At 47.2% G+C, this 25226-nt stretch overlaps 1 long non-coding RNA gene across 1 annotated transcript in view; it reads left to right on the top strand.

Moving 5' to 3' along the window:
* LOC129044386 (uncharacterized) overlaps positions 1 to 14687 on the top strand; it is a 126649-nt gene extending 111962 nt beyond the window's left edge. Inside the window, exon 7 of the long non-coding RNA XR_008504664.2 lies at positions 13163 to 14687. This is a non-coding gene — a long non-coding RNA (uncharacterized LOC129044386). The remainder of the gene's footprint in view (positions 1 to 13162) is intronic.
* Positions 14688 to 25226: the final 10539 nt, after the last annotated feature.

Below are 25226 nucleotides of genomic sequence, written 5' to 3'. Positions count from 1 at the left end.
CTAAAAATACAAAATTAGCTGGGCATGGTGGCAGGCGCCTGTAATCCCACCTGCTCGGGAGGCTGAGACAGGAGAATCACTTGAACCTGGGAGGCGGAGGTTGTGGTGAGCTGAGATCATGCCATTGCACTCCAGCCTGGGCAACAAGAGTGAAACTCCGTCTCAAAAAAAAAAAAAAAAGGCTGGGCGCGGTGGCTGACGCCTGTAATCCCAGCACTCTGGGAGGCCGAGGTGGGTGGATCACGAGGTCAGGAGATCGAGACCATCCTGGCTAACACAGTGAAACCCCATCTCTACTGAAAATACAAAAAATTAGCCGGGCGTGGTGGTGGGCGCCTGCAGTCCCAGCTACTCGGGAGGCTGAGGCAGGAGAATGGCATGAACCCGGGAGGTGGAGCTTGCAGTGAGCTGAGATCACGCCGCTGCACTCCAGCCTGGGCAACAAAGCGAGACTCCATCTCAAAAAAAAGAGAGAGAGAGAGAGATGCAAATGAAAACCACAATGAGATACCATCTCACGCCAGTCAGAATGGCGATTATTAAAAAGTCAAGAGACAACAGATAGGCCGGGCATGGTGGCTCACACCTGTAATCCCAGCACTTTGGGAGGCCAAGGTGGGCAGATCACTTGAGGTCAGGAGTTTGAGGCCAGCCTGGCTAACATGGTGAAACCCTGTCTCCACTAAAAATACAAAAATTAGCCGGGCACCATGGCGCACACCTGTAATCCCAGCTACTCAGGAGGCTGAGGCAGGTGAATTGCTTGAACCTGGGAGGCAGAGTGTGCAGTGAACCAAGATTGCGCCACTGCACTCCAGCCTGGGTGACAGAGTGAGACTCTGTCTCAATAAAATGAAATTTAAAAAAGAAACAAGAGCTGCTGGCGAGGCTGTGAAGAAATAAGAAGGCTTTTACACTGTTGGTGGGAATGTAAATTAGTTCAACCATTGTGGAAGACAGTGTGGCGATTCCTCAAAGATTTAGAACCAGAAATACCATTTGACCCAGCAATCCCATTACTGGGTATATACCCAAAGGAATATAAATCACTTTGTTATAAAGATACATACACACATATGTTCATTGCAGCACTATTCACAATAGCAAGGACATGGAATCAACCCAAACGCCCATCAATGATAGACTGGATAAAGAAAATGTGGCGGCCGGGCGTGGTGGCTCATGCCTTTAATCCCAGCGCTTTGGGAGGCTGAGGCAGGCGGATCACCTGAGGTCAGGAATTCGAGACCAGCCCGGCCAACATGGTGAAACCCATCTCTACTAAAAATACAAAAATTAGCCGAGTGTGGTGGTGCATGCCTGTAGTCCCAGCTACTCTGGAGGCTGAGAGGGAGGGGAATTGCTTGAACCTGGGAGGTGAAGATTGCAGTGAGCTGAAATTATGCCACTGCACTCCAGCCTGGGCAACAGAGCAAGACTCCATCTCAAAAAAAAGAAAAGAAAAAGGAAAGAAATAAAATGTGGTACATATACACCATGGAATACTATGCAGCCATAAAAAGGAACAAGATCATGTCTTTGCAGGTATATGGATGTAGCTAGAAGCCATTATCCTCAGCAAACTAATGCAGGAATAGAAAACCAAACACTGTATGTTCTCACTAGTAAGTGGGAGCTGAACAGTGAAAACACATGGACACAGCGGGGGGATCAGCACTCACTGGGGCCTGTTGGGGGTGGGCAGGGGAACGGAGAGCATTAGGGAAAAGAGCTAATGCATGCTGGGCTTAACACCTGGTGATGGGTTGATAGGTGCAGCAAACCACCATGGCACACGTTTACCTGTGTAACAAACCTGTACATCCTGTACATGTACTGAGGAACTTAAAATAAATAAATAAATAAATAAATAAATAAAAGTAAAAAATAAGGGCCATGCCTTAGCTCCTGGTTTTGTTTGTTTGTTTTTTGAGACAGAGTCTCACTCTGTGGCCAGGCTGGAGTGCAGCTGACGCAATCTCGGCTCACTTCAACCTCCACCTCCTGGGTTCAAGCGATTCTCCTGCCTCAGCCTCCCAAGTAGCTAGGACTACAGGTGCCTACCACCACGCCCGGCTAATTTTTGTATTTTTAGTAGAGACGGGGTTTCACCATGTTGGCCAGGATGGTCTCAATATCTTGACCTTGTGATCTGCCTGCCTCGGCCTCCCAAAGTGCTGAGATTTATAGGCGTGAGCCACCGCACTGGGCCTCCTGGGTTTTAACATGAGCTCAGCCCAGACTGAATCTCTTAGTCTCAATTCTAGGTCGTGTGGCAAAGACACTTTGAGGCTCATCCTGGGATGAAAACCATGGCCAGGGCAGAGGCCACAACAGAGAGGCAGAGCTGCTGAAACCACTTCTGCAACCACAAGGACGAGAGTGCACCTCATTGGTGAGGGAGGGCTGGTGCCTGCCCCCATGTGCACACAGCAGCCCATAGCTGAGGAGTCACAGAGCTCTTACCTCAATCCTCCCTGATCAGTTCAGCCAGAACTGATCTCTCAGCCAAGTCTGTACCCTGGCTAGAATGTGATCTTCAGAATGTGATCCTAACCTGTTTTGTTCACTCCTATGACCCAGCATCTAGAACAATGCTTGGCACCATTGGTAGGCACTCAAATACTATACTTGGTACATCAAATAACAAATTAACTCCTCCATTCTATGCCTGCTTGGAAGGGATACAGGATGGCAGCTGGGGAGAGGAGAGCACAGAAGAAAGATGAGAACAGAATCTTAGAAAACTTCCCTGGGGCATATTTGTAGGCCCTGACTTACCCAGATCCTTGGAACGGGAATTATGGCTTAGGGAGCAGTAGGCAAGCCCTGATCATGGAGTCTGGCAGACCCATTTATTCCTTCAACAAGGATTTATGGAACACTTACCAGATGCCAAGTCCTGCTGTATTCTCAGCCTTGCCAGGCCTAGCTTTCATACCCTTCTGGCCCTGTGATTTCTGGCTAGCTGTTAGCTTCTCTCTCTGTTCATTCATTGGTAAATACATCACAGGGTTCTTGAGAAGATTAAATGACATAATATATAAAATACTTCCTTGTGCATAGTAACTGTCCTGTAAATATTTTTGCTGCAAAACATGGTTGTTGGGTTTTCTGTTGTTTTGTGGAGGCGGGGGGGAGGTGTGGGGAGACGGGGCTTAAGGTACAATTGTAACTGTGTAATTTACCACTGTCTGGGGTTCCTCCAGAAGATGGAATTGATCTGTATAATCATCATTTCTCATGCAAGAATAGCCTTGCCTTCACCTGGCTGCTTTTATATGAAGGAAGTGCTCTTCTTTCCATAAGAGGGCACAGCTTCTGGCGCAGCAGCAGGAAGCTGTAGATGCGGCATGGGTTACTCGGGGGATAATCAGGTTTGCACAGCACCACACACCTTCCTACCCACATGGGGTGCCCGGGATGCTGGTGTCGGCCTGGTCAGAGGGCAGGTGAAGCTAATGGCTGCCATGCAGTGAATTCACGGGGCTACCTTGTTCTAATTCTCTCTACCTCCTTCCTCCTGGCTTCTGGTCCCAGGTGTCTCAAGCACAGTTCAGCGTCTTTGAATCTCCATTCAGGGCCATCCCAGTCCCTCAGGTTCTCTGATATGAGAAAGAAGATCTCCCAGGCCTCCTTCCTCCAAGAGACCCCCTCTGTCCCCCCCACTCTCCCCCAGTTTGGCCTCCTAGGCAGACGGTTTTTGTTTGAGTGTCATCCCTCTCCTCCGGACGCCCCATCATTCACCTTCAGCATTTAGGAACACAGCAGCAATCTAAACCAAATGGAGAAAGCAGGAGAAATTTTTAAAAGAAAGAAAAAAAAGGCCAGGTGCAGTGGCTCACATCTGTAATCTCGGCACTTTCGGATGCCAAAGTGGGTGGATTGCTTGAGGTCAGGAGTTTGAGACCAGCCTGGCCAACATGGCGAAACCCTTCTCTACTAAAATACAAAAATTAGCCAGGCATGGTGGCAGGCGCCTGTAATCCCAGCTACTCCAGAGGCTGAGGCAGGAGAATCGCTTGAACCTAGGAGGCGGAGGTTGCAGTGAGCCCTGGGATGGAGCCACTGCACTCCAGCCTGGGTAACAGAGCACGACTCTATCTCAAAAAAACAAAAAAAGAATAAAAAAGAACAGACAATTTCAAAAGGACATTAAGCTCTATTCAGAGACACAATGTCCAATCAACAAAACGAAAGGCGAGCGTTGCCCCACAGGGACTGGCTGAAAGGCAGCCTGGCGGTGAGAGCATTCTGGAGCTGGCTTCTCACACTGGGGAGGGCGCCCTCCCAGCAACCAGCCCCACCCGACGGGATCAGGCAGGACCCCACCCCAGGCTACGGGGCTTTGGGCTTCCCTGCTGTGGAGTTTCCTCCTGACACAGCTTACAAAGGCTCCCTCATGGGGGTAACAGCAGGACCGTGCTTGGCTGACAGAATGCTTTGGCAGAAAACTGCTGTCTGAGTCAGCCCTGAGAAATAATTAACCCTCATGATGTTTCCTGGAGGACTGAAGAGGGTTGGGTGTGGAGGATACAGGGAGGGCCTGAAGAGCTGGGCTTCTAAAGGGGAGGGCGCGCCTGGGCCTTCGGGCCTGGGCCTCCAGCACCCTCACCTGAGGTGCCAGGACCCCCCAGCTAGCTCGCACCTGCTCTCTGGGCCTCAAGATTGTTCTGGGGGAGGGCAGAGAGAAGACTCTTACTTTTCTTCTTTTTTTTTTGAGACAGGGTCTGGCTGTCACCCAAGCTGGAGCGTAGTGGTGCAATCATAGCTCACTGCAGCCTCAGCCTCCTGGGCTCAAGTGATCCTCCCACCTCAGCCTCCCAAGTAGCTGGGACTACACACACACACCACCATGTCCAGCTAATTTTTGTACTTTTTGTAGAGACAGGGTCTCGTCATATTGCCCAGGCTGGTCTCGAACTCTTGGACTCAAGTGATCCGCCTGCCTCAGCCTTCGAAAGTGCTGGGATTATAGATGTGAGCCACCATGCCTAGCTTTTTATTTTTTATTTATTTTTTTGAGACAGTGTCTCTTAGGTTGCCCAGGCTGGAGTGCAGTAGCATGAACATGGCTCACCACAGCCTCAATCTCCCAGGCTCAAGCTATCCTCTTGCCTCAACCTCCCAAAGCGCTGTGATTACAGTCATGAGCTGCCACACCCAGCTAGTATTTTTTTTCTTTTTTCTGTAGAGACAAGTTCTTGCTATGTTGCCCAGGCTGGTCTCGCACTTCTGGGCTCAAGTGATCCATCCACCTCAGCCTCCCAAAGTGCTGGGATTATAGGCGTGAGCCACCGGCACCCTGCCTGACCCTTACTTTTCTAGACACTCTTCCTGGAGGCCTGTTTCCATTCAGGGCCTTTTTGTAACATGTAAGTCAGGCAGATCACTATGCGGAGCTGCTCACTGTGTGCTGCTAAGTGTGGTACTGAGAGCTCAGAGAAGACACAAGTAAAACATAAGATCCAGACCAGGCCTCAGGGAACTCACCACCTGAGCAGAGAGGGGAGACATGAAAACCCATTCAGTTAGATGGCCTCTGCTGGTCATGTGTTCATACATCCAGTGTGATAGGGGAAAAGAGATTTTCTTGAGCCTGAGCAGATTACTTTACACATTTAGACTGGGGGCTCAAACACTTGCTAAGGTAATAATGTTGCTTGTGATTCATATTGGTTCTTCCTTCTTTTTTTTTTTGAGACAGAGTTTCGCTCTTGTTGCCCAGGCTGGAGCGCAGTGGTGCAGTCGCGGCTCACCGCAACCTCCGCTTCCCGGGTTCAAGCGATTCCCCTGCCTCAGACTCCCAAGTAGCTGGGATTACAGGCGCCTTCCACCACGCCCAGCTAATTTTATATTTTCAGTAGAGACAGGGTTTCTCCATGTTGGTCAGGCTAATCTCAAACTTCTGACCTCAGGTGATCCACCTGCCTCAGCCTCCCATAGTGCTGGGATTACAGGCGTGAGCCACTGCGCCCGGCTGGTTCTTCCTTCTAAGAAGCCTCCAGAGCTCCCTGCCTGTGTCTTTCTGAGAGTCGATCAGATGCCCCTCTTTGATTTCCCTCCATTCCAAGGCCAAGATTTCTCATCCTCATTTCACAATCGGGAAAGTCAAGACCCATGCCGCAGGCTGGCCTGCAAGGCAACTGGCCCGAGGTTTACACACACTCAAAGGTGCAGCCGAAGATTTAAAAATTCCCCTGGCACATCCGTCTTCATGCACTGAATGTATTCATTGAGTTTTTAATTGTTCAGAGCACTCTTGGAAGCGGCCGAGTCCAAAGAGAATTGGAGGCTGGCAGACACGGTGCTGGGGCTTACTCTGGATCGTATTGGTGGGACAGGATACTGTGGCATGCTAACTCAGCAGTCAGCAAACTCTTTTTGTAAGGGCCCAGATAGTAAATAGTTGGTATTTTAGGCTTTATAGGCCAAATACTGTCTCTGTCACGTTTTCTTCTTTGTTTTTGGTTTGTTTGTTTTTGAGATGGAGTCTCACTCTGTCGCCCAGGCTGGAGTGCAGTGGTGCCATCTCAGCTCACTGCAAGCTCCACCTCCTGGGTTCACGCCATTCTCCTGCCTTAGCCTCCCAAGTAACTGGGACTACAGGCGCCCACCACCACGCCCCGCTAATTTTTTGTATTTTTAGTAGAGAAGGCATTTCACCGTGTTAGCCAGGATGGTCTCGATCTCCTGACCTCGTGATCTGCCCACCTCGACCTCCCAAAGTGCTGAGATTACAAGTGTGGGCCACCGCACCTGGCGTTTTTTTGTTTGTTTGTTTTTTGTTTTTTGTTTTTTTAACTATGGTATAGCTGGGCATGGTGGTTGGTGCCTGTAGTCCCACCTACTTGGGAGGCTGAGATAGGAGGATTGTTTGAGCACAGGAATTTTAAGCTGCAGTGAGCAATGATCACACCACTGTACTCTAGCCTGATCAACAAAGTGAGACCCTGATTCTAAAACAAACAAAAACCAAAAAAAGCTGGGCCAGATGCAGTGGCTCACACCTGTAATCTCAGCACTTTGGGAGGCTGGGGTGGGCGGATCACTAGGTCAAGAGATTGAGACCATCCTGGTTGACATGGTGAAACCCTGTCTCTACTAAAAATACAAAAATTAGCTGGGCATGGGGTCGCATGCCTGTAGTCCCAGCTACTCATGAGGTTGAGGCAGGAGAATCACTTGAACCCAGGAGGCGGAGGTTGCAGTAGGCCGAGATTGCGCCAACTGCACTCCAGCCTGGTGACAGAGCAAGACTCTGTCTCAAAAAAAAAAAAAAACAGACCACACCATGGCTAGATTTGGCTTGTGGGCATAGTTGGCTGACCCATCTGCTAGATGAATAGATACAAGATCCAGATTTGGTAAAATGTAAACACTTTAATCCAGGACAAAGCAGTCTTCATGCACATGAGACAGTAGTATAATGCCTCTGTTAGACTCCTAGCTCTGCCACAGACTGGCTATACAATCCTGGACAAGTTACTTAACCTCTCCAGCCCTCAGTTAGCTTGTCAGTGAAACTGGATTGATAATTGAAGCTCCCTTATAGAGTTACTATGAAGATTAAATGAGATAGTGCACAGAAAGCTCTTGGTACGGTGTCAGGCACATGGGAAGATCACAGTAAATGTTAGCCTCTACACGGATCAGGAATGAAGGAATCCCGAGGAAGACACCATCAAGGTTGAAGCTGCTGGAACTCCAAGATGAGGTTACATTCAAATGTGTTTTCTCAGCCTGGAAAGCCTCTGGAAGCATGGGGGCTGTAAGAGCAGATTGCACATTGCTTGGTCCCCTTGCCCTGGGGCTCCCGGGTAGGCAGCCAGAAATCCCTGAGCAAACTGGTATTAGCTCAACTGTTTGAACCCTGACAATTCAGCCCGCTGCTCCCCCTGCCCCTTGGCCTGGAGCTTCCATGCAGGGAGAGGCTGCCACCCACCAGATAGCGTTCCCACCAGGCAGGAGAAGTCAGGGTGGCCAGATGGTCAGGAGGGGCGGATGACAAGGGAAGCCACAAGAAAGAGAGCCTGTGGCTAGATCGGAGGTGCTGAAGCCAGCCCCTGAGCAGGACAGTCACCTGCTGTCCACAAACGTCTTGCTGAGGGACGTTCTTCTTTGCCCCGATGGGTGTGACAGTTGGCAACATGGCTAGAAACAGACTGACAGCTGTGCTCACCCTGGCTCCTTGCCAGACGTTGGAGAAATCAAGGATAGAGATGAGGATTCTGATACTCTCCCCTCAACACTGGAAATGAAAGGAAGCCTCCCAGCCCCCAAGTCCTCCCTGGTCTGTCAGCAGCATTTATGGAAGGCCCACTGTGTGCAAAGCCTGTACAATCAGGAGGGAGTTAAATGGGAAATTGAGGACCAGGCTCCACATGCCCATGGAGGGCTCGTGTGGAGCCTAAACATGAGACTGGCTCCCGAACACTTGCCAGGCAAACAGGATGGAGCCTGGATGTCCTCAGCCAGCTCCACCACTGGCAGCAACTCCTTACAGGGTCACTAGGCCCTGACTGAAAGGGCACCAGCTGGCCGGGTAGTGGGTGGGTATACATTTGGTTTTAGAGAAAAACAACCACAGATCCAATTTCAAGGCTTTGAGTCTCACCAACCCCTCCTTCCAGTCTTTTCTCAATAGCGGCATTAACTGGGACCCCGAAGAAGGGAGGTGGGAAGCAAACACCCAGCAGGGCTCTGCAGGAATCTCCCTGAGCCCCACACCCAGCTCCTGCTGTCTGCACAAGGGGCAATCATGACTTTCCTCTGTGGCAGGGAGACAGTGGAATCTGTAGGAGGTTCCAGACCCAGCGACGACCAAGCCTGGGTGGTTCTGACACCAAGAACAAAACGCCTGCAAGATCCACACTGGGAACTCAACCAAGAAGAAAGAAAAGAACAAACAAGATCAATTTCTTGCCCACAGGAGCCAGAATTTTCCTAAGTCTCTACGAATGTTCAGAGACATCTTTATCTCTTGCAGGAACTCTACCTCCTCTCCTGTCTCACCTCCTCCTGAAAAAAGAGACGAAGTCCCACTCCCATCAAAACACCTCTGAGGTGTCAGCTTCAAATGATTTATGAATTACTTCTCCCAGGCTGGGTTAGCTTCAAAACGGAATGGGTTAGGGTGTCAGCATGGGAAGAACCTTTAAGAATGTCAGGCTTTTAGAGCCTCAAAGCCACAAATCGCTCAAATGGTGCCCTCTCCAACCCTGGGCACTGGGTCCGATGAGCAGGGGATGGAGGCATATTTGGACAGGGGGCTGCATCTGAGACCAGCCCCTGATACCAAACCAAATGTGTCTCTTGTATTTTTAACTGCAAGCTCCCACCACCCTGAGTGAGTTTTTCCCTAAGCAGTGGTGTCACAAGCAGCCATTCAGTTGGCCTTTGCAGTCATGCTGACCCAGGGGTACTTGGTCTTCATCAGATTCTCAGTCTAAGCATCAATCTTCTGACAGAGGGACCTACCCCAGGCACTTCCAGCTCAGCAGAAAGCACCCTGAGCTAATAAAGGAAGATATAATTTAGAGGTCATGCCATAAAGCCAGCTATTTCTGACTGCAGATCCAGCTCCAACTAAAGCCAAGCCAAAAATCAACATTATTTTGCATTTTAAACAACTTACTAGTCTTTCAAAGGGTACTGATTGGTGAATAGCAATTTACAATGAAGTAATCGTTGCAAATTACCAATAATTGCTATCACTTCAAGTGTGAGTTTTTCCCCTCCTCATTTTCTTCCCCCTGTTCTGTCTCTGTTTTTAAACCAACAAATATTTATCAACCTTCTTTTAGACAAGGTGTGAGCTAGGGGCCTTGAGAGATAAAAAGATGCGGCTGCCAAGTATTTGCATGTGAGATATTCATAGTCTGGCTCGGGTGGTAACATGGTACACATGAGGAAAATAACCAAATGTCAAAAGACTGATAGGTGATGAATGTCAACTCTGTAAAAGTGAAAGTTACATAGAATGTTCAGGGAACTTGATTTTAAGTTGCCTGAGGGTTGTAAACTACTTTCCAGTAAGGTGTTTTCCTCTACCAGTGCTTCCCAAACATAAAAGTCTATAAAATGATTTTTTTTTTTTTTGAGACAGAGTTTCACTCTAGTCGCCCAGGCTAGGGTGCAATGGCACGATCTCAGCTCACTGCAACCTCTGCCTCCTGGGTTCAAGTGATTCTCTTGCCTCAGCCTCCCGAAATAGCTGGGATTACAGGCACCTGCCACCATACCCAGCTAATTTTTTTGTATTTTTAGTAGAGACAGAGTTTCACCATATTGGCCAGGCTGGTCTCGAACTCCTGACCCCGTGATCCACCCGCCTTGGCCTCCCAAAGTGCTGGGATTACAGGCGAGAGCCACTGCACCCAGCAGTTTTTTTTGTTTTTGTTTTTGTTTTTGTTTTTTGAGACAGGGTCTCGCTCTGTTGCTCAGGTTGAAGTGCAGTGGCACAATCTTGGCTCACTGCAACCTCCACCTCCTGGGTTCAAGTGATCCTCCAACCACAGCTTCTTGAGTAGCTGGCAATATAGGCACTCGCCACCACACCCAGGTAATTTTTGTATTTTTTGTATAGATGGGGTTTCACCATGTTGCCCAGGCTGGCCTTGACCTTCTGGGCTCAAGTGATCCTCCTGCCTCAGCCTTCTGAAGTGCTGGGATTACAGACATGAGACACTGCACTCATCTATAAAATGTTGATACGAGTTCTATGAAAAAAATGTTCTGGCCAGGTGAGGTGGCTCATGCCTGTATTTCCAGCACTTTGGGAGGCCAAAGCAGGATAGTGGCTGGAGCCCAGGAGTTGAATCCAGGAGATCAGCCTGGGCAACACAGTAAGACTCTCTCTACAAAAATGTAAAAAACTAGCCAGGTATGGTGGTGCACACATGTGGTCCCAGCTACTTGGGAGGCTGAGATGAGATGATCACTTGAGCCCAGCAATTTGAGGCTTGCAGTGAGCCATGTTTGTGCCACTACACTCCACTGTACTCCAACCAGAGTGAAAAAAAAAAAAAGACAGATTTCTTTTCTTTTTTTTTTTTTTTTTTTTTTGAAGCGAGTCTCGCTCTGTCACCCAGGCTGGAGTGAAATGGCACGATCTCGGCTCATTGCAGGCTCCGCCTCCCTGTTCACACCATTCTCCTGCCTCAGCCTCCTGAGTAGCTGGAACTACAGGCGCCTGCCACCACACCCTGCTAATTTTTTGTATTTTTAGTAGAGGCGGGGTTTCACCATGTTAGCCAGGATGGTCTCGATCTCCTGACCTCATGATCTGCCCACCTCGGCCTTCCAAAGTGCTGGGATTACAGGCGTGAGCCACCGCACCCGGCCAAGAAAAGCAGATTTCTTTATCACACAATGTTGCAGAGCCTCCGAGAGCCAAAGTGCATTGTGAATCTGCACAAGACTATGAATGTATGCAGCAGATTCCAGATTTAACCATGAAATAGCCCCTCCTCCATGCCCTTTTTCTCATAAGCAATACAAATTAGCATCTTTCTAGAATTGTAGTCCCAGAGAGTCTAAATAGTCTGCTTAGATGGCAAAAAAAAAAAAAAGGGTGCTCAAGCCTCACTTTCTCCAACATTTTCCCCAAAGGTCCAGCCCATAGTGGATCTCTTTTCCTTAGATTTTCAAAAGAACTTTGGTATCGTCAATTTAGCACCCAACTCCCGTCTGTCTTCTGCTTGTTTATATAGTTCCATGTCACTCATACCACCCCAGCTTGGTGCAGAACATATAGCAAGTGCTCACTAATGACAAATTACATAGTTATTAAATATGCTTTTTTAAATATTTATTTATTTATTTATTTTGAGACAGAGTCTAGCTCTGTCACCCAGGCTGGAGTGCAGTAGCACGATTTTGGCTCACTGTCACCTCCACCTCCCAGGTTCAAGCGATTCTCCTGCCTTAGCCTCCTTAGTAGCTGAGATTACAGGCGCGCACTACCACGCCCGGCTAATTTTTGTATTTTAGTAGAGAGAGGGTTTCACCATGTTGGTCAGGCTGGTCTTGAACTCCTGACCTCAGGTGATCTGCCCTCCTTAGCCTCCCAAAGTGCTGGGATTACAGGCATGAGCTGCCACATGGGGCCTAAATGTGGTTCTTATCTGCTTCTTTTTTTTTTTTTTTTTTTTTTGAGATGGAGCCTTGCTCTGTCGCCCAGGCTGGAGTGCAGTGGTGCAATCTCGGCTCACTGCAAGCTCCGCCTCCTGGGTTTGCGCCATTCTCCTGCCTCAGCCTCCAAAGTAGCTGGGAGTACAGGCACCTGCCACCGTGCCTGGCTTTTTTTTTTTTTTTTTTTGTATTTTTAGTAGAGACGGGGTTTCACCACTTTAGCCAGGATGGTCTCGATCTCCTGACCTCGTGATCCCAAAGTGTTGGGATTACAGGCGTGAGCCAACGCACCCGGCTTATCTGCTTCTTATCTCGGGTAAGAGCAGAGCCTGGACTCTGGAGCCCGGAGTGCAGATACTGGCTCTGGCTTATTAACTGTGCAACTTTGGGAAGTTACTTAACCTCTCTGTTTCATCATTTGTACCTTAGAACGTTGCTGTGAGCGTTAAACTGCAGTGCCCAGCACACAGTAACAGTTTAATAGATGTTAGCTGTTTTTATTGCTACTCCTAAGTGTGTTCTACACCTGGTCACCAAGCAAAGAACAGAGCATGGCCAGTGCATGGAGAATCAGATTTCAAGGGCAGCCCATAACACACTCACAAAACACAGGGATATTGTTTGTTTATCTCTTCTAAGATCTCAAGGCACTTAAAAGTCTCAACTTATCAATTTTCACAGGACTTTCCTGACAAAGGTTGGAATCCATTATAGTCACCCTAGGGAGGGGTTAATGACCTGCTCAAGGTTACTTGCCAGGGTCAACCACAAGCTAGGAATAGAAATTGGCTCTGCAGTCACCCCTTTGTCTTAGTAACTTCCTCCCTATGTGGTTTTGGCAAAGACAAAACACCCAGGAGTGATGCAGCAACTGGAGTGAAGGTTAAAGAACAGCATCTGGGTTTAGCACAGCCTTGATGAGGCCTTTTTTCCCCTCATCCTCCCACAAGCATGCTTGTATATCCAGCAGCCTCCTGTCCCTCTCTAAGCCCCTCAAAATAGTATTCCTTGACCTCCCTTCATCCAGGAGATGCCAAGGAGGGCAACGCAGATGCATCTGAGATGCCAAAGAAAGGCTTTCACACACAAAGTGACTCCCTGCCCTTGGACGTGTTTGCATCCTCACATCCTTCTCATCCCTACGTTCCTACTACTGCAGTCACACCAGCTCCTAGGCTCTGCCTTGGACAGAACCCACAGTTTCCTGGAAGGAACAAGTTCTCTGCAGTCGGCCCCCTGCCCCAGCATCCAGGGACCACGTTGGCCACAGTCCTATTTACAGCTTCCAAAGCAGTCAAGTACAGAAAGCCATGTAACAAAGCGACTGAGAAGACCCATTCTGGTGTGTACACACGTGTGTGTTTTCAATCACCCCTCTGCCTTCCCTCTCCAGTTACTCAGATCTCCTTGCTTTCAAAATGAGAACAGTGAATTATTTATGGAGTAACATACTGCACTCAGGGTCTCCCATGATCATGCAGATTGTGACCACCCTGGGGAATTTACTGCCTGAGTCATTCGGAGAGAATGGGTGAATGAGGCATAAGGTGGCAAGTAAGTGACAGTGACATAAGTTGGGGCTCCCTGGCTCTATGACTGGTTGGGAGAAGTGGTATGAGGAGGTGACAGACGACAAAGGGAGAGTCTGGTCTTCCTAAATCCCTAGTGGTAGCGATATGGAAGCAGGTGGGAAAAATATAATGAAAATATAAAAGAAACAATGAATTCCTGACCAAACTGTCAGATAACCTCTGTTGTCACAACACAGGCCTGGAGTGACTACTGGGAAACCAAAATGTTCAGCTCTCTGCTCATGGTGAGCAGCATGCCTAGGTAGATGATGGCTAGCAGTCTATCCAGGGCTGAGACCCCAAGCCTAGGGATTCTATCCTTCATTACCCACTTATTACCTCCAGCACCACTGGCCACTTCCTTCTTCTTCAATTTTTTTTTTTTTTTTTTGAGATGGAGTCTTCCTCTGTCACCCAGGCTGGAGTGCAGTGGGGCAATCTCGGCTCACTGCAACCTCTGCCTTCTGGGTTCAAGAGATTCTCCCACCTCAGCCTCTCAAGTCGCTGGGATTATAGGAACCCGCCATCATGCCTGGTGAATTTTTGTATTTTTAGTAGAGACGGGGTTTCGCCATGTTGGTCAGGCTGGTCTTTAACTACTGACCTCAGGTGATCTGCCCAACTCGGCCTCCCAAAGTGCTGGAATTACAGGCGTGAGCCACTGCACCTGGCCCAGTTCCTTTTTTCATACAAACTTTTTGCTCATTATTTCACTTGCAGGGCTTTCTGACTGCTCTTTATTGCTCTTTTTGTAGAGAATATCAAGAGGTATCTTTCCCTGGATCTCTGACTTCTAACGTCTTACAAAATATGGCAGAATAGAGAAGAGATACACACAGTGCTGATTTTGTAAGGGAATGTGCTAGAATGTTGTCCTGGAACTATGTTCTTATGCCACCCTAGAACAATGTTTCAAAATCTAATGTTTAACACTGATATTTAATATTCACATCAAATAATAAAAGCTGTTTATTTGCATTTATATACGTTTTAAATACTTTCCTATATACCTTATTTTATCGAATTTGAGATAGCGCCAATATAAGTGGTACTTTTTACTTTTGTATTCCATCAAGAAAAACAAACTTCCATTGGTTGTAAGATACACCCTGATTTCAGAGATTATTTAAAGTGGGAAAAATGCACACCTTAGAATTTATCAAAATTATGCTGAAAGGAATCTCATTTTCCTCAAGTTCTTGCCATAAATCAGAGAACACCACCCTATGTCTCTCCAAGTCTGATGTAAGGCAGCCTCCTTTAGAGCTGATATCACAGAAACAAAATTAGGAGAAAGAAAAGCAAGGGGCCAGATGCGGTGGCTCATGCCTGTACTCCCAGCACTTTGGGAGGCCAAGGCGGGAGGATCATTGAGCCCAGGAGTTCGAAACCAGCCTGGGCAACAAAGGGAGACCTAGTCTCTACAAAAAATAAAAAAAAAAATAGCCAGGTGTGGTGGCATGTGCCTGTGGTCCCAGCTACACAGGAGGCTGATGCAGGAGGATCTCTTAAGCCCAGGAAGTTAAGGCTGTAGTGAGCCATGTTTGCGCCACTGCACTCCAGCCTGGGTGACAAAGCAAGACTGTCTCAAAAAAAAAAAAAAAAAAAGAGGAAAAGAGAAAGGAAAGGAGAGGAGAGAAGAGAGGAGAAGAGGGGAGGGGAGGGGAGGGCACGGGAGAGGAGAGGAGAAAAAAGAAAAGAAAAGAGAAAGGCAAAGCAAAGCAAGGAGTGAGATGGGTTTAGTGTGCAGATGTATGAGATACTTTATGGGTAACCGTGTCTATTCATCACACCTCTGCTTCCTGGGTCTGCTGAATCATTCAGCTCATTATCAATGGAGAGGAATCAGGGCAAGATTACAGGGAGAGGTGCCATAGTCCACACCTGCAGCAGCACATCGACGGTGCCATGGAAATGCTTCCAGCAGTGGTCTGGGCAAAGGTTTCACTCAGAAGAGATTTGACCTGAGTGTGAAGGGTGGGAAGGCAAATCATCTCGGGATGGAACAAATGCAAGAAGACAGGAAAACAAGCAGCCTGAGGGGGCGGTGATGACTGCCTCTTTAGTGACAGCGGGCAGTGGGCAACAAAGCTGGGCCAGACTTTGAGGTTGTACACAAATGGTTAAGGATTTTGGGCCATCTTATGCTGGCAGTGGGCCACCATAAGTTTTTCAAGCGTGGGAATAATTGATGCAAAACAGTATTTCAGGGGGAAAAAAAACACAACAGCATTTCAGAAAAAAATGAAAACCAGAATTTCCAGAAGATAAATTGGCAGTTCTGTATATAGTGAACTCAGTGAGAAGAGGCAAAAGTTGAAGGGACTAATGAAAATAAAAACTACCATTTATTGAGTGTGCTATTGACAGAAATAGAATTTTTTTTTTTTTTTTTTTCCTTGAGACAGAGTCTGGCTCCATCGCCTAGGCTGGAGTGCAGTGGCATGATCTCTGCTCACTGCAGCCTGCACCTCCTGTGCTCAAGTGAGCCTCAGCCTCTCCAGTCTCAGCCTCCCAAGTAGCTGGGGCTAGAGGCGTGCGCCACCACACCTGGCTAATTTTTGTATTTTTAGTAGATATGGGGTTTCATCATGTTGGCCAGGCTGGTCTCAAACTCCTGGCCTCAAGTTGCCTGCCCTGCTCGGCCTCCCAAAGTGCTGGGAATACAGACATGTTGCCATGGCTCCTGGCCAAGAAACAGAAAATTAAAAGAGCTGTTTTGAGATAGCAGTGCTAGAGATAATCAACTTAGAAGATAAATTTGACAAAATAGAAGAAATAGCCATTAAGTGGGTGGAGATACAGAAATGCTGCTGGGAAAAAAAGGATAGAAAATCAGATTTAGGAATCATTTTCATAGAGGTGAACTTGAGTCGAGGGGTTCTAAAGTCATGAAAAAAGATGAGATTTAGCCTGGCATGGTGGTGCACACCTGCTGTTCCCAGCTACTAGGGAGGGTGAAGTGAGAAGATCATGTGAGCCCAGAAGTTTGAGGTTGCACTGCATAATGATCACGCCCGTGAATAGTCATTGCACTCTAGCCCGAGCAACATAGCAAAACCCCACCTCTAAAACAAAAAAAGAACAGGCCGGGTGCAGTGGCTCATGCCTGTAATCCTAGCACTTTGGGAGGCCGAGGCAGGCAGATCACCTGAGATCAAGAGTTCGAGACCACCCTGACTGATGTGGTGAAACCCCATGTCTACCGAAAATACAAAAATTAGCCAGGTGTGGTGGCATGAGCCTGTTATTCCAGCTACTCAGGAGGCTGAGGCAGAAGAATTACTTGAACCCAGGAGGCAGAGGTTGCAGTGAGCCGAGATCACGCTACTGCACTCCAGCCTGGGTCACAGAGCAAGACTCTGTCGCAAAGAAAAAAAAAAAAAAGATGAGATTTAGCAAGAAGAAACTTTAGGACCTCAATTAAGAACAAAATTTTTAATTACAAAATATTTCACATATGCAGAATAGTACAGAGAACAATAATAAATAACACTCCATACCTACCACCCAGATATTCAAATGTCATTCTTTTGATATATTTGCTTCAGATTCTTTTTTATATTTTTTTCCTAAAGGAACAACAAACATTACAGATACAATTAAGGCCATCTCCATTCCCTTCTCTCCTTCACTACAGATATGTACCATCCTTCTATTGCTCTGTGACCCTTCTAATTATTTTTGTACTCTTATGACATAGAGAGAGCCAAAATATTATGCTAGGTATAAATTAGGTATGGGCTCGGTGCCGTGGCTCACGCCTATAATCCTAGCACTTTGGCAGGCCAAGGCAGGAAGATTGCTTGAGCCCAGGAGTTCGAGACAAGACTGGGCAACATGGCGAGACACTGTCTCTATAAAAAAATTAAAAATTAGCCAGATGTGGGGGTATCCACCTGTGGTCCCAACTACTCTGGAGCCTGAGGTGGGAGGATGGCTTGAGCCCAGGAGGTCGAGGCTGCAGTGAGCTATGTTCACACCACTACACTCCAGCATGGGCAACAGAGTGAGACCCTGTCTCAAAAAAAAAAAAAAAAAAAAAAGTATGTACATGATATATGTCCATATTCTTTTTAAATTTACTTTTCTTTTATTCAATATTCATATATTTTAGAAATTCATCCACAATTATATATGTGTATATATACAGGAATATGTGAAGTACATTCATTTTAACTTCTATATAGTATGCCATTACATGAATATGTCATGAAATATTTCTCCATTTTTTCTAGTTTTAGCTTTTATAAACAATGTTGTAACGGACAGCCAAGTGTATATTCCAAGCATATGTGCACACTTGCCCAAGAGTTTCTGAGGGGGTATAGAGTCCACATTTCTTCTCTTTCTTTTGAGCCGGGGTCTCACTCTGTCACCCAGGCTGGAGTGCAGTGGTGCCATCATGGCTCACTACAGCCTCAACCCCCCAGCTCAAGTGATCCTCATGCCTCGGGCTCCCTAGCAGCTGGAACTACAGGCATATGTCACCACATTTCGCCTTGTTGCCCAGGCTGGTCTCGAACTCCTGAGCTCAAGTGACCTGCCTGCCTCGGCCTCCCAAAGTGCTAGGATTACAGGTGTGAGCTACCCCATCTGGCCTGGATATACACATTTCTAACAGATAATACCAAATTGGTTTCTAAGTGCATGAATTCTACTCTACATCTCCATGAATACTTATATTGCCAGATTTCTAATTTTTGCTAATCCAACAGGCATAAATTATTGTCTTGTCCTCTAATTTGCATTTTTCTGATCACCACTGAGTGTGGACATTTTCATTTGGGCCCCTTCTTCTAGGAATGAAATTGCTTACTGTAATCTTTGTCCTTAGTTTCTATGAGGTTGAGGGTCTTTTTTCTTTTCTTTCTTTTTCTTTCTTTTACTGAGTTATAGGAGTTCTTTATGTATTTTGGATAGGAATCTTTTGTGAGTTGCATGTGTTCTAAATGTCTTCTCCCAGTCTATGGCTTGCCTTCTAACACAATTTATTGTGCCTTTAGGGTTTTTTTGTTTTCATTTTTTTGAGACGGAGTCTTGCTCTGTTGCCCAGGCTGGAGTGCAGTGGTGTGATCTCAGCTCACGGCAATCCCTCCTGGGTTCAAGTGATTCCCCTGCCTCAGCCTCCCAAGTAGCTGGGACTACAGGTGCCCGCCACCATGCCCAGCTAATTTTTGCATTTTTAGTAGAGACAGGGTTTCACCATGTTGGCCAGGCTGTTCTCGAACTCCTGACCTTGTGATCTGCCCATCTCAGCCTCCCAAAGTGCTGGGATTACAGGCATGAGCCACCACGCCAGGCCAAGTTTTTTTAATTATGAAAATGTTCAATTGCTCACAAAAGTTGAGAAAACAATATATTGAAACTACATTGTCTGTTACCGAGACTCAAAAAGTAACAAGATTTTGCTATACTTGCCTTATCTCTCTTTTTCTTTCTTATATTACTGCTAACATATTTTAAAGTAATCCCAGATTGCATGTCATTTCACTCCTACATACTTCATTAAACACCTATACAACTAAGGACATTTTCTTATATAGTCACCATGTGCCAATCATGATGATTTCTATCAAAATTAACAACTATTCTTTCATATCACCTAATAGATGGTGATTTGGGATACCTGGAAGTTTTTAATGAGGCTGCAATTTTTCTGCTGCAAAACACAGATATTGCATTGCCTGGCCTGGGATTACAATTGCTGTCCTTCCTACGTGATGATGACCCATGGGTGATTCCACTACTGACTGATCAGCAGGTCCTTCTTCAGGAAGCAGGAAGGCTTTTCTGCACCTGGGAGAGACAGGCAACGCCTGCTTCAGTCTGTACCCCTGGCAGCTGCTTACAAAGCATATGACCACTTAAGTCATTGTCTCTGACACTTCTGTTGGAAAATAGCCATCTACCTCAGAGGAGGTGGTCTGTCTGCTGCCAATAGTTCCCAGGAACCACACCGGTGCTTCCCTCTGAGGTCTGGAAATTCACACATAAAAGTCTTCATAACCTTTAGGGAAGAGGCAGCCAGAGAAACTCGATTCGAGTCAGGATGGTTTGGGGGATGGTCTGAGGTTAATCCCTCTACCGTGTTCTCAGAATGAAGAAAACAGACATTTACTGAGAAAAAGAACAGCTCTGAATACAAATACTAGAATAGGGCTTTTCAAATGTGTGCCTTCTGTGGCTCCCTTTATCCAGAGAAAAAGAGTCCATGGATTTCTCCCTATACTGCTTAACGTGGCAAAAGACCCCGAATTGCTGGAATTAATGGGAAGACTAGAGCAGCTCTGGATAAGACACCAGTGAGGTAATGTCTGGTTTTTGTTAAATATCCCAAACAGATTACTCACTCTTGCTAGATAAAAGGTAAAGACACTGTCGTGCTATTAACACAAATCCTGCTGCAAACAGGGCCCCCACGGGTCCCTGGACTGGGAAGCTGCCATGCTGTTCAGTGGTGGGGGCGGGAGAGAGAGGCAGTCACAGTAAACATTGTCCAGAGAAGAAAACCAGTCAGCTCTGTGATCTTTGCAAACCCCTTTTTGTTAAGGAACCCAGAACACCAATGAGACCCTAGGAGGCTCGTATTTGACAGAGCCAGAAAGAAGTTCCATGGGAAAGATCCCTTTTCTCTGTCTTCAGTAGAACTTGGCAGAACTGGACAGCCAGGTCCAAAGGCTCCACTGGCTCCTCTTACCCTCGGGGCCTTTGATTCTATACCTGGAGCAATTCCTTTCATTTAAAGCACTTTTTTTTTTTTTTTTTTTTTTGAGACAAAGTCTTACAAAGCCCAGGTTGGAATGCAATGGCATGATCTCAGCTCACTGCAACCTCTGACTCCCAAGTTCAAGTGATTCTCCTGCCTCAGCCTCCCGAGAAGCTGGGATTACAGGCCCACACCACCACGCCCAGCTAGTTTTTGTATTTTTAGTAGAGATGGGGGTTTTACCATGTCGGCCAGGCTGGTCTTGAACTCCTAACCTCAGGTGATCCACCCACCTCGGCCTCCCAAAGTGCTGGGATTACAGGCGTGAGCCCACCATGCCTGGCCTTTTTTTAAAATTATTTTTTGAGACATGGTCTCCCTCTGTGGCCCAGGCTGGAGTGCAGTGGCGTGATCTTGGCTCACTGCAATCTCCACCTCCCAGGTTCAAGCGATTCTCCCGCCTCAGCCTCCTGAGTAGCTGGGATTACAGGCATGTGCCACCACAGGCCAGCTAATTTTTGCAGTTTTAATAGAGATGGGGTTTAACCATATTGGCCAGGCTGGTTTCAAACTGCTGACCTCAGGTGATCTGCCTGCCTTGGCCTCCCAAAACTGGGATTACAGGCGTGAGCCAACGCCCCCAGCCCCATTTAAAGCAGTTTACAGTTTACAAAGAATTTCCACATGCATTGTTTCAACTGCTCCTCATAAGAGCCTTGTAAGATGAGCTGAGAATATTGAGGCTCAGATTGGTTAAGTCATCAGGCAGGGTCATGGCTGTTTTCCTCCATTTATTGAGAGTTGGATAAAAGTCTCCGAGGTAGTTCCCTTCTCGACCTTAGAGTCTAGGGTTGTCAGAGGCCTGGGAGAGACTGAGAAGAGAGCCAGGGAATTGGCAGAGCTTCTGTTCTGCAAACAGACAAATGGAACACCAGGAAACTGGACCTTTTTCCCCAAGGATTCTTGCTTTTAGCCAAGTCATCCCACACACTCTCTGACTCTGTGGTAAGGTCCTTGAAATTTCATTTCACAATTTCCTGGCAGATATCAGGGCAGTGGATGGTAATCCCGTTATTGTTGGCCAGTCTCCCAAACAGGCCCAAATGCTGCCTGCTCGTCCTGTTGCAGACTTCCTCCTCCCCTCTACCATTGCCTGGCCAGCTGGACTTTAATCTTGGTGGTGAGCTCTGCAGCCTTGCCAAGAAGTCTCCCAGACAAGTGAAAGCTCCTTGTGATTGTGAGCAAACAGCAAGGCTGGCATCCCCCATCACGCCTGCCATCCCCCTCACTCACTTCCATTTATAAGCTTGCACTAGATGCAGGACCTGCCTTGCAGAAGTCCTGAGACACAGTGAGGCTCACAGGAGCTAGGAACTCAGCTCCTTCTGACCTGGAAGGACCCGGGTCTGCGCTGAGAAATGTTTGTGCTCATCACGTCAGATGCATCATCCATGAACTTTTCCTCTGAAAAGCTCAGCACATCTCACTGTGATTCTTGCTGCTCCCAGTTCCTCTTTCTAAAGGAAATCACCAGCCTCCTCTGGTACCTCAAAGCTTTAGTAATCAGGAACTAAATAACATGGAAAACATGGAGAATCGCATGGAGGCAAAACAGTACCACAGCTGTACCTACTATTTATAATGAAAGTCAGCCCAGAGTGCCTGCCTTTTTCATCATCTCTCAGTTATCCACATGCTCGACCTGGGGGACAGGAGAGAACAGGGAGAAAATCATGATTATCCTGTGGTTCACTTGTTTACAATGCATTTTTAAAATTTACATACACTTGGCTGGGCACGGTGGCTCACGCCTGTAGTCCCAGCATTTTAGGAGGCTGAGGTGGGTGGATCACTAGGTCAGGAGATCGAGACCATCCCGGCTAACACAGTGAAACCCCATCTCTACTAAAAATACAAAAAAATTAGCCTGGCGTGGTGGTGGGTGCTTACAGTCCCAGCTACTCAGGAGGCTGAGGCAGGAGAATGGCGTAACCCGGGAGGCAGAGCTTGCAGTGAGCCAAGATCACGCCCGCCACTGCACTCCAGCCTGGGCAACAGAGTGAGACTCCATCTCAAAAAAAAAAAAAATTTACATACACTTAAAATATGTTATTTCTCTCAGTTCTCAGAATGAAACCATATGGTACATAATAGATACAAATTTTGGTTTCTCTCTTTTTTCCCACTGAGGTTGGAAAGGAAGATATTACTATTTCTACCTTACCAAGGAGCAAATCAAGGTTGTAATTATTCAAAATCAAATAAATATATTGTAATGGACTCTAAACTCAAATTCAGCTTTCCTGGTTATAAATGCCAGAATCCCAGATTCCTGGGATTTCTGTATGACCCCTTCCTTCCTCTTAAGTCCTTTGCTCCCTGTGGAGCTGTAGCTTTGTTTTGTTTTATTTTATTTTATTTTATTTTAGAGACAGGGTCTTACTCTGTGAGACCAGTGCACAGCGCGATCCTGGCTCACTGCAGCCTCTACCTGCCAGGCTCAAGCAATTCTCCCACCTCGGCCTCCCGAAGAACTGAGACCACAGGTGTGCGCCACCATGCCTGGATAATTATTTTATTTTATTATTATTATTTTTGAGATGGAGTTGCACTCTGTTGCCCAGGCTGGAGTGCAGTGGCGCAATCTCGGCTCACTGCAAGCTCCACCTTCCGGGTTCACGCCATTCTCCCTCCTCAGTCTCCCTAGTAGCTGGGACTACAGACGCCTGCCACCACGCCTGGCTAATTTTTTGTATTTTTAGTAGAGATGGGGTTTCACCGTGTTAGCCAGTATAGTCTTGATCTGCTGACCTCGTGATCCGCCCGCCTCAGCCTCCCAAAGTGCTGGGATTACAGGCGTGAGCCACCGCGCCTGGCTTATTATTTTATTTTTTGTAGAGACAGGGTCTCATTATGTTGCCCAGGCTGGTCTCGAACTCCTGGGCTCAAGCAATCCTCCCACATTAGCCTCTCAAAGTGTTAAGATTACAGGTGTGATCCACCACACCAAGGCAATTTTACTTTATTGAGATAGTTCTCGCTATTGACCATGTTGGAGTCCAGTGGCACAATCACAGCTCATTGCAGCCTCTATTTCCTGGGCTTAAACGATCCTCCCACCTCAACCTCCCAAACAGCTAGGACTACAGGCAAATGCCACCATGTCAGGTTAATTTTTATTTTTTGTAAAGATGGGGTCTTGCTATGTTGCCCAGGCTGGTCTCAAACTCCTGGGCTCAAGCAGTCCTCCTGCTTCAGCCTCCTAAAGTGCTGGGATTATAGGCATGAGCCACTGTGCCTGGCCTATAGCTTTAAAAATTTCCCCAGTGTATACCATCCTCACTATTCCCAGGCACAGTTCTAAGTAATTGAAGTCTACTGAGGTAGGTATCAATATTATTCCCATTCTCTAGATGAGGAAACTGGTGCATGTAGCAGTTAGGAAATATGCCCAAAGGTACACTGCTCATAAGCGGCAGAGCAGGAATATGAATCCAGCCAGTCTGGTTCCAGAGTCTGCATTCTTGATCGCTGCACTATACCAACTTTCACTTTGTTGTGAGCACCTGCCTATCTCAGACATCAGTCAGTAAGTCCCTTGAAGGCAAGAACTGTCCTTTGATCCTTATTCCTGAGCCCTAGGCATTACATTTGGCACAGAGTATATGCTCAATAACCATCTATTCATGCATCTGAACAAATGCATGGATAACTGGTCAGGAGGGGACGCCAGCAGAAAAGCCACCTGTTTAAACCTAAAATCACAGAACTCAGACTGGTCCTCCATTCTTTCTTCTGCTTTTCTCTAAGATATTACATAGCCACAAAAGCAGATTCTTGATTCCAATCTAGTCCATCCTTTGACAGACTTTGAGTGATCAGCCCTCCCTAAGGCAGTGCCCCTCTCAAGGACCCAACACAGAGCTGCTGGGGACCCCGCCTGAGGTCCATCTTTAGGCTCGCAGGGCTACACTTCTGTGTCGGGGTTTAGGTCAACAGGATTCACACAGAAACTGGAAATCAGACCCACGGACGGCATCTATGGTGAGGTGGAATCAAACGGTAAGGGCTTCCCAGAACATCCGAGTGAATCAGCTGCTCAGGCTGGGACAAATCCAGAACACATGCCCACAAGGGGTGGCAAGTTGTAAATTGAGATCTAATATGAGCCATCTGGTCTGGCAAAATGGCCAACTGGAGGGATGGGAGCCTGGAAACTGCCCAGAAGCAAACTTATCTGGGGGAAATGATGAGTCAGCTCTGTCCAAAAACAAAAGCCTTTAATGAAGTCCTTTGCAGTAAGCCCGACAGAATCTTTCTGGAGCAGCTAGAGTTAAGGAACTCCATCTAAAGGTTACCTCTGGATTCAAAGTTTTCAGATGCCTGGTCCCAGGCTTGGGTGTAACAGAGCATGAACACAGGCGAGGTAAACCCACATTGCTTTGTGGGGGTGGGATGGGATTCAAGAATCATTTCACAGCCAGATAGATGTGTCAGGTAAGATGTGACGAGACATGCAGGACTAGCTGGGGTCCAGCATTTCCCCCTAGCATGGGGCCAGTTTAGCCTTGGTCCTAGAGGACAGCTTTTCAGTGTCTTCTCCCAGCCACAGTCGCTAAAAAGCAACCAATTACCAGGTCTAATTATCTTCCTTCAGCCTCTTTACTGGCAGCAGCTGCCAAGGCTCTTGCCAAAACTCTGCTTCACCAACATCCTGATCCAAAAAGCCCCAAGTCAACGAGGAGAAGGCTCTGCAGGCCCAGAACAGCTGTGAGGCTTCCCAACACCAAGACGGGGCACAAGAGGTCAGC

Source organism: Pongo pygmaeus, chromosome 1 (assembly GCF_028885625.2).
Source record: "Pongo pygmaeus isolate AG05252 chromosome 1, NHGRI_mPonPyg2-v2.0_pri, whole genome shotgun sequence".
In the NCBI taxonomy this organism is placed as follows: domain Eukaryota; kingdom Metazoa; phylum Chordata; class Mammalia; order Primates; family Hominidae; genus Pongo; species Pongo pygmaeus.
The sequence above is the reverse complement of the archived record's forward strand: the minus strand, read 5'-3'. Positions and strand labels throughout refer to the sequence as shown.